Source organism: Portunus trituberculatus, chromosome 44 (assembly GCF_017591435.1).
Source record: "Portunus trituberculatus isolate SZX2019 chromosome 44, ASM1759143v1, whole genome shotgun sequence".
Lineage (NCBI taxonomy): Eukaryota > Metazoa > Arthropoda > Malacostraca > Decapoda > Portunidae > Portunus > Portunus trituberculatus.
In genome coordinates this window covers 960860-971083 of record NC_059298.1, presented here as the reverse complement: position 1 = coordinate 971083, position 10224 = coordinate 960860, and the positions used below count along the sequence as shown (strand labels likewise).

The 10224-nt window shown below is 39.7% G+C and overlaps 1 long non-coding RNA gene across 3 annotated transcripts in view; it reads left to right on the top strand.

The window, feature by feature from the left end:
* The first annotated feature begins 4069 nt into the window (after positions 1 to 4069).
* LOC123518627 overlaps positions 4070 to 10224 on the top strand; it is a 10513-nt gene continuing 4358 nt past the window's right edge. The window contains exons 1-4 of one of the 3 annotated variants that reach the window (XR_006678846.1): positions 4070 to 4178; positions 4350 to 4485; positions 4589 to 4725; positions 6033 to 6116. This is a non-coding gene — a long non-coding RNA (uncharacterized LOC123518627). Of the gene's footprint in view, positions 4179 to 4204; positions 4486 to 4588; positions 4726 to 6032; positions 6117 to 10224 lie in introns of those variants that run through there. The other 2 variants (XR_006678847.1, XR_006678848.1) reach the window with 2 other exon arrangements.

The following is a 10224-nucleotide window of genomic DNA, read 5'->3' as shown; positions in this document are numbered from 1 at the left end:
GACCTGAGTGCAAGAAGCTGGGATGATGGAGGTATACATGATGTGGAGCACGTGAATGAGAGACTGGTAGAGGATGTGCGGAGTGCTGCAGAGAGCAAGATAGGGTATGTGAGAGTAGGAAGAAGAAAGAAAGTACGTAAACCATGGTGGAATGATGAAATCAGAGAGGCTAGAAAGGAGCGAAAGAGAAGGAGTAGACAATGTAGGTGGCTGAGGAAAAGAGGCATGAAAGTGATGAGGCAGAGAATGAGTACCAGAATGCATGGGAAATGTATGTAAAGCAGCAGAGAATGACAAAGCGAATGATAGTGAAGGCCAAAGTAAAGTGTGAAAGGAGTGTGATTGAATCTTTAAGAGAGAAAGGCATGGAAGGTGGCCGTGAATGGTACAAGTTCTTGAGAGGTGAGAATATGGCAGACAGTGTTGGAGTGGAGAGTTTGAAGGTGAATGGTGAAGTTGTAACAGAGAAGGAAGGAATGAGAGAGGCAATCAGACAGTTCTGGGAAGAAGTGGGTGGTGTAGGTGAGGTGTTTGGTGCGAGAGAAGGATGTGTGACACTGGAGAGAAGGAATGCAGATGAACTGGATGAAAGGATCAGCAGGGAGGAGGTGGAGAAGTGTGTGAAAAGGCAGAAGAATGGGAAGGCAGCAGGGCCGGATGAAATACCATATGAGCTGTATAAGAATGGAGGTGATGTTGTGATTGACAGGATGACTGAGCTTTTTAACCAGGTGTGGGAGGAGGAGAGGTGCCAAGAATGTGGAATGAGTGCAGGGTGACTCTGCTGCATAAGGGCGGACACAAGAGTAAGAATGAGTTGAAAAATTACAGGCCGATCGCGTTAGTCAATACAGTAGGCAAAGTGTTCAGTGCGGTGTTGAATGCCAGATTGTGTAAGTGGATTGAAAGAGCTGGAGTATTAGGTGAGGAGCAGAATGGTTTCCGTGCGGACAGGAGAGCTGAGGATAACATGTTTGTGGTGAATGAAATGATTGAGAAAAAAAGAGGGATGGAGGTAAATTGTATTTGGGTTTCCTGGATATAGAGAAAGCTTATGATAGGGTGAATAGAGAAATGCTAGGTAGAGTCCTAGAAAAGATTGGGTTGAGTGCCAAGATAGTCAACATAGTGCGTAGCATGTATGTTGATACCAGAGCTAAGTACAGTTTAGGAGATATAGAAACAGACTGGGTGAGGAGTGAGAGAGGAGTTAGGCAAGGATGTATTTTGTCACCAACCCTTTTCAGCCTGTACACAGAGGAGTTAGCAGCAAGAATGAGAAGGATGAATGCAGGAGTGAGTGTGGGGAATGATAAGATAGGTGTGCTTCTTTATGCAGATGATGTAGTGGTTATGAGTGAGTCAGCAGAGGAGCTGCAAAGTCTGCTGGATGTGGTTGATGGGTATGGAAGAGATTTTGGAGTTAGGTTTAGTAGTGAGAAGAGTAAGGTGATGATTGTGAATAGGTCGGAGGATGAATGTAATGCAGCATGGAGGTTGGGAGAGAATGAGTTGAAGCAGGCACAAGAATACAAGTACTTAGGGATGTGGATGAGTCCGAATGGGTGTGAAAAGTCAAAGAATGAAAAATAAGCTTGGTGAACCAGTGGGTGGGCCGTTTAGGAAGCGCGGCAAGGATGAGAGCAAGTAAGTATGACGTGCTGAGAGAAGTGTGGAAGAGTGTGGCTGTCCCCAGTATAATGTATGGTATGGATGTGATTGCATGGAACGAGAGTGAAATTGACAAGTTAGAAGTGGGGCAGTGTAGAGTAGCTAGGCTGGCACTGAATGCACCGAGGTACACGGCAGTAGAAGCCTTAAGAGGGATATGGGATGGAGCTCTTTTAGGAAAGACTTATAAAAGCGACACTTAGGTACAAGATTAGGCTTGAGAGAATGGATGATGCAAGAATAGCAAGGAAGGTGTATCTGTGGAGTGAAAGTGGAAGCAAATGGAGGAAAAGGTGTATGAGAATGACAGAGAGGAATGGTCTACAGGTTGGGTGGGCAGTGAGAATGGCTGGGGTGAATCAGAATGAGCTGGAATGGGTCGTGACAAGAGGAGGCAGAGTGGGAACAGAATGGGATGCGAGGAAGTGGAAGAGTGAGATAGACAGAGATGTGAAGAGTATGGGACTGAATGAGTGGAGGAATGGGATGGAACGAAAGACTACTCTGGAATGGTACAAGGTGAAAGAGGCCCTGATGTATGAGAGGTGGTACGATGGAAGCCTGGGTGGTGATGTTCTCTTCAGAGCTAGGGCACAGTGTATGGATGTGAATGCAAGGAGTTACAGGTGGTCTGAGTCCCGCAGCAAAGTGTGCCAGATGTGTGACTCGGGAGAGGACGAGACGGTGGAGCATGTGATGCTGGAGTGTGTGAAGTATGCCAGAGACAGGTATGAGATGATGCAAGTGGTGTTGACTAATAAGTTAGGGCATAATAGGAACGAAAGAGTGGGAAAGACGGGGAGGGAGTGGATGGTGGTGCTGCTGGGACTGAGTAGAGAAACGAATGAAAGGATGATTGAGGCGGTGAAGGAGTTTCTGGAGAGAATGTGGCGTGCCAGATGTACAGACGGTTAGAGTAAAGGACCCTGTTTCCTTTTCCTTCTTTTTTTTTCTTTTTTTCTGTGTGCCTTTTTTTGTCGTCTACAGGAGCTGCTTATCCAAAGGCCCGGCTCAGGAATGATCCCGAGTCGCCTGTTGTATCAAGATCAAGATCTGTCCGCCCTGCGCAGCGGCTCACGCTGCAGTGTTGCCACGCGTAGGGGAAATCCCCTACGGTAGGGGATTTTAGGCCTCTGTAGGGAGTAGGGGATACCTACGGGGAAAATCGCCTCATCGTAGGGGAATGTAGGGGAAAATTAAAAATTTTCAACTGTCAATCAATTTCATACACGAAATCAAAATGAGAGAGAGAGAGAGAGAGAGAGAGAGAGAATGACGAGTCTGATACGTGTCTATCCTTTCTCTACCTGACTCGACGATTCGTGTCCAGTACGGCTGGATTCGATCCCGTTAGTGACATTCCTCTCAATACTATTAAGAAACTATAGCATTTACAAGTCTGAAAATAAATATGGCACGACTGAAATTCAACTGAAATTCAATATGGCTTACATAGACAGTCCATCATTTCTTAATATAAGAGGATATTACTTTGTAGACACGTCGGGAGTTAGAATGTGTTAAGTATACCTCCATTTATTTTTTCCATTTTGAATCAAATTGGTTGCAGTTGGATAAAGTCTATCCTGGGATACTTGCAAGCGAAACCCTGTCAAAACTGAAGCCACACGAAAGAGGGAGCTTTCTTTCACGGTGTAGAAACTGGTACAAAACTGCATGCTGTCAAATTCTAAAAAGGATTAATCTAGTGGATCCAGTTTTTGCGGCACTCAAAGACGTTAACCATGAATACATTTTGAAGGATAAAGCTGAAGTGAACTCAGCAGCAGTCTTGTTTCAGAGGCTACCACGTTTTCTTCCTGATGCTAATGTACAAATCACTGATCGACAATGGAGGTCAATTTTAGTTGATGAAGAGGTGAAGAAAGGAGGATGGGAAAGTAAGAGCATTGAGGAGTTTTGGAAAGAAATGAGAAAAGTAGCTTCATATGAACAACTATCAACCTTCATGCTGAGAGTAACAGCATTACCCCAAAGTACAGCAGAAGTTGAAAGAACATTCTCGAAACTTAACAACAAATCAAAACTTAGAAATAAGTTATCGACTAAGACACTGGAATCAATAATTAAAACATACGAGAGATTTCTATCAAATTTTGCCCTGACCCTTCTCTGTGTAAGCGGTATTCAAGTGCAAGAACAAGGTACTTCTCAAAATACTCGGATAAAGATGAAAATGCTATGTTCGTTGAAGCACAAGAATCTTCATAATCATCATCAACCTGCTAAGCATGTAAGTAAACATTTTTTTTCTTTTTTGCATGTGTAGTCTTTATTTCAGTATATAATCACGATTTGTGAGCGTAGGGTAATGTAGGGGAAAATCACCTTAGCTGTAGGGAAAATTAGTCATGGAAGCGTGGCAACACTGTCACGCTGCCACGCATCGCGGTCACTCACAGCATCTGGGCACACGGCACGTAATGTATCTTATTGTACAATTTCTCGATAATTACAGACATGTTATCACTGTGTAATGTTTACCGGTAAGTGTCCTGGCCGTCAATACTACGCGTCTCATTACAGAACACTGCAGTACTCCAATCCTGTAGAAATGGTATAAAAAAAAAAAAAAATGATTGGCGTGTTGATGTGAATGGTGTGATGGTGAAAATGTGATTTGTTCAATCATTTTTACAAGTTTTGGAGTTTTGCAGTATCCTGTGATGAGACGAATAGTATTGACGGACAGCTGATTTACTGATTAGCATGGCTATCTTTGACGAAAAAATAAATAGTTGGTAGGCTACGTGAGGTCCCAGGATGCTGCTGAGTGAACGCCATTGTTGACAGGTAAAGGCTACGTCCCGCTCTAGCATTTTTGTTAATTATGACGTGAAATAACCAAGGTGTCTCAATTCAACATATATGAAGTAACTAATCTTGTATGATACAGATGCTAAAGGCTGAAGTAACGCCATTGTTGACGGAAGATGTGGATTACCTAGGGCTATGTGACCTATTTAAGGAAAGCTCACCGAAGTTTCTACGTTTTTCCAGGGTGAAAAAAAAACTGCAATGCAGTGAGCTCAGGTTAGTTTGCCATATTGAGTGTTTAGGGGAAGGAAGTGATCAAAATTTTGATAAAATATTTTCATTTATTTTATTTATTTTTATTTTTTTTTTAGATTTTTTAAGAACCACTGAGTTATAAGATCACCTACCCAAACCCCCAGTGATCTGACATCGAACAGAATGTTGACTTAGTGACTGACACTAACTCAGTAGGCAGTGGTGCTGCAAAGGATGTTCGATCATCCATAAAAGTACCTATCCCTGGAAATCTTGTGAATCTCTGGAGGTTCTCAAATCCCAGGTTGAGAACCCCCGCGGTCTACAGTATAGTTGGTAATGTCTATGCAGTATAGTGGCAATGTCTATATAGTATAACTCTGCCTCCATATTTCTTTATTATTACCTTCCAGACCTTCACAAAACCCATAGTGTACACATCATGCATTAATATGTGGCGTAAGTCAGAGCTGGGTCAATAGGGAGCTTTAAAAGAAGGTTAGATAAGTTCATAGATGTGGATGATAGATGGAATTAGGTAGCTTAAACACATTAAACACATAGGGACTGTCTCGTATAGGCCTGGTGGCCTCTTGCAGCTTCCCTCTTTTCTTATGTTCTGTGTTCTTATGTAAAAATGTCACCAACTCTCTTGGTGGTACAAGTGACTGGAGTATTTTTTTATTTATTTATTTTTTTTTTTATATCTATAAGGGTGACCTGTGGGAATGTGGAGTTTTTGGGTGAGGTGAGACAAAACTAGTATTGTGCGGGAAGTAAATTATCAGAATCACCAAAAAACACAGCAAGTTCGTGACCAGAATCACTGAAAACACTTCCATGTAGTACATTCTGCAATCATAAAAACAAGCAATGTATGAAAAATTTCACACCATGTTGGTAAATAGATTCCTACCATTGCAAAAGTGAAGCACAACTGTGCCTTTCATATTCCAACCATACCTAACCTAAGGTTAGCTGCCTTGCTTTACATAATCAACTCAGGTTCTCAAATTTTGTATCCCTTTTTTGCATTTCCTGATATTCAATAAAACGACACTAGGACCCCCTCATCCAATATTGGTAGAACAAGCCCCCAACTTTCCACGTAGGTGAAACATCCTCTCTCTCTCTCTCTCTCTCTCTCTCTCTCTCTCTCTCTCTCTCTCTCTCTCTCTCTCGTTGCAGATTACTTGCTTAGATTGGTTGTGAGGGAGGCCTTATGTCAAGCTTGCAGCAGGACAAGGACAGGATTGCATAATCTTGTTGGTATTTTTGTTACAGCATTCTGTATTCTTTGTATTTCTAATTTTTTATTTCTTTTTCAGTACTGGTGACTGCACTATTGCTGCATATTCAAGTCTTGGTCTTATCGTCAATGTTATTAATTTCTTGATCACATCTTCATTCAGGTATGTGTGGGGTATTGTATTTCTGAGCAAGTTATATATATATATATATATATATATATATATATATATATATATATATATATATATATATATATATATATATATATATATATATATATATATATATATATATATATATATATATATATATATATATATATATATTCATTCCAGTTATTTTGTTTGTGTTTCTCTTATAACTTATCTGTTGTAATTACTCTTAGACCTTTCTCTTCTGGTGATTTTTTTTTTATTCTTTCATTAACTGATGAATAATTTCTTCTAATTCATTTGTTGTGCTTTTGGAATTCCATCACACTACACTTAATTTGCATTGAACTCTGTTTGCCATTTAGTAGCCTAATCATTTGTCAAGGTCTTCTTGTAGGTCATCACAGTCTTCCTGGCTTGTCACTCTTCTCATTATTTTAGCATTATCTGCAGACATACTTATGTACCTTTCTATGCCTTCGACTAGTCTATATAATTTATGTATGCAGCAAATGTAATTGGTACCAGGACACATCCTTCTGGGACTCTGTTTATTATCTTTTCCTACAGTTATATAAAGTCTTCCATCCATTATAAAATTTGTCTTCCAATTCATCTGATATATTCTAGTTTTCATATTAGTAATTTGTGGGGCACCTTTCGTTCTGTGGCTTTCTTTAAATCCAGGTAAATACAGTCCACACTTCCATCTCTCTCTTGATTAGAAGCAAATTAATTTTGTAGTACAGTAAAAGTCCATTAATTTGATGAACAGGGGACCAGAAGTGTGTCAGATTATTGGTTTCATCACATTACCATGATGCACCCCTGAAGACACTATACATAAGTACAGGACGAGGTAGTAGACACCTGCCAAAAAAATATTTACTCCCAGTAAAGTCTAATATCACTAGTTCTGATCTGGACCAGTTTGGTACATATCAGTTCAGGGGATACTGTGAACTTTTTCTAGTAATGCATGGTCACTTTTACTGTGTAAACTCCTGTATTCAAAGTTATTGAGTATCTCTGGTTCTTTAGTAAATACTAAGTCCAATCGTGATGGTTCTTCATTTGCTCTATACCTTGTGCTGTCCTTCACCCACTGAGTTAGCATATTGTCCACTGCTAGAATCAATTAGTGTTTGTCCCCAAGATGTTTCTCCTGCCTCAGTTGTCAGGTTTTCCCAAACTATTTCCTTGCAATTAGTCACCCATCACATGCTTTTACTCTTTTCAATTAGTCTCTGTAAACAATCTCTGGTATCATTAAGCATGTTCCCGTATTCTTCATTTCCCCATGATTCTGTTGTGAGTGGGGCATAAACAATGGCAAAGTTCCTTTTTCTTTCTCCTTGAATCCTTACTCATGTTTGCAGCACTTCAGCACTCCCTTCTCCATAAGTTATTTCATCCACCTGCAGCTCTTTCTTTACAAGTAACATCACTCTTCCTCCTTTTTTTGTTTCTCTATTCTTCTTCCATATATTGTAGCTATTTTCCGCAATGTCCAATGCTCCAAATCTGCCATACAATTTTGACTCGGTTAATCCCACAATGTCAAACCTTTTTCCTCTTAAATAATCATTCAACTATTTTTGCCGTTAAAATACCATTTACATGTGCGTGTGGCTTTTAATACTCTTCTTTTTCTACAGTGATACTTATTTTTATTTCCCTTTTGTTTTTGTCCTTGTGTACCACTTCCTCAGTCTCTTGTTTTTTACTTTCCAGTAGTAGCTCATCCTCTCCTCTGCTGTTCTGTTTAAGTTTTTTCTTTGGCTGTTTCCCATAGCTGCCTGAGTTTAGCTCTTTCCTCTTTGTTTAGATCGCATCTCAACCATACATTTTCATATGCTTCCTTCCTTCTCAGCCTCCCAGGATTTCAGTGCCTGCTTGCAATCTTATTGTAATCTTTAATGGACACGTTTTTCCCTCCTCGTATTTCCCCAGTCTCTACACTTCTTCAGTTTTTTCACTCAATCTCTTGCCTTCCTCTTCACCATCCTTCACCTCCATCCATACTTTCTCGGCCTGCTTTTTCTCATTCTTTTTCATGTCTAATTGGCATAACTTTCCCCTTTAATCCAAAGATAACAATGCACTTTTTCTTTTCCACAGTATCCCTAGTCAAATTTCCCCTTTCCTTAATTACCTTTCCTCCTGTTCCCTTTCCTTGGCCGATTCTTCTGTAATCTTTTTAAAAACTAACTTTCTGCTGGTCCTGGTCCATCTTGCAAGAATTTTGCTTTTCAGTTATTTTCCTCACTTGATCTTCATTATCTTCCATTTTGTTTTCACCAGCACAAACTTTGTTCTTCAGGTCATCATAGTTTTTCTTCAGAATTTCCGTATTTGCCTTCATGACCTCATTGTCCTTTTCCACAATATTTAGCCTAGCCATTAGTTCCTTCACTAGGCCCTCCAGTTGTATTACCCTTCTCTTCAGTAGACTCACTCTGGTGTTTCAGTCATCAAACCTGTCCTCCAGTCTGAATCCCAAGAAATCATGTCTAGGAAACAAACCTACCACTGGGTCTAAATAAACACTCCTCACCTTCATCCATTTTGGTTCTCACTGTTTCTTGCTCCTTTTTCAATGTTATTGACATTTTAACCCTGCCACCAAGACAGGACACCACCAAAACATAGCTCTTACCTTTAGTTAACACTCTAGACAGAAGATATTCTTGGTGGTTTAGAATAATATCAGAACTGAGCACGGTGTGGACGTACGTGTATATGTGTGTGTGTCCGATTAGCAATAGCTTCATGGAAATAGGGTAGGCTTCATGGGTCAGCTAGGAGTGAACAGTTCTACTCTTAGACCCTCGGGCCGTATTCTATGCAGTTATTGTCAGGTCTCAGAATTCCTGACCGTCACTCCACTGACCCTCTTACTGCTCATAATTTGTCAACTTTGAATATGTAGAAAGAAGTAGATTCTTGACATAATTTTCTTTTAACTAAATTATTTTGACATGTTAGTAATTTGGGAACAGTAAGAAGAAACATGATAAATAGGAAATTATGCCCAACAACCCAACACACATAGGCTGTGTGGGGCAAGGTTTGTTGAGTTTTGTGAAAACTGATCATACCCTTCCTGGCAGTTGTCTGTAATAACATTATTGTATCAAAGAAAAGTATTATTTAGTTTTCATTACTGATTTTTGTGGTAAAATTCATAATAAAAACTGTTGGGGATTGTGTTCCCGTAATGTTGACGAGTTAAGACGGTCATTGGCAGTGATATAACAAGATGAACCTTGTCTGAGTACTTATGACTGCGTCGTAGATATTATGTCTAAAATGTGCCATTTTGTCTCGCTAGGAACAGGTCACCAGCTATGATGGTTTGTAGAATACGGCCCCTGATGAAGAGATCCAGATAGGGATGCAAATGGCACCAAACGCGATCTGTGTAGTTTTCATTGTTCGCCAGCTGGTTTAATTCACAAGTTGGTCCTGCCTATCGCTCTGAACTGTCGCTCTTGTGGAAGCCCTATTAGAAAAATATATATATTGATATTCATGCCTACATTCCTCATAATATAAACGTTTGGTTATTTTACTATGTGTCTGATTGAACATGACATAAAAATATGCAAATATATTTTCCTAATGGTGCAAAGTATGGATGTACCAGTGTCCCATCATATTATTTTTTGTAAGTCTAATAGTACATATATACCTTATCACAAAATTGTCAGAGTTTCTGCATAGGATAATGCTCTACTCAAAAAGCGTAGAGCAAATATCACTGAGTAGCATTTACAAAAAAAAAAAAAAAAAAAAAAAAGTGCCGAAATAACCTGGCCAACATTACCGAAACCGAATTTTCCTAACTGAATCACAACAAGCGAACTTTTGATATCAAAGTTTCTCAGAGTTGGTACTGTCCATTTTCTAAGTTCATCCTCACTAATATCTATAGTGTTATCCTTAGTGAAGTCGTGTAGCGAGTGTGGCGATGGCTCTTAACACGCTAGATTTGTTTGTTTCGATAGAACAATCTCGGTGCATGTCAGACAATATCCTCTATACTGTTAGTTTCTTAAGACTATTAATTGTTGTGATTTTCTGTATGAATATAATTCTTATTGATTTTTATGGA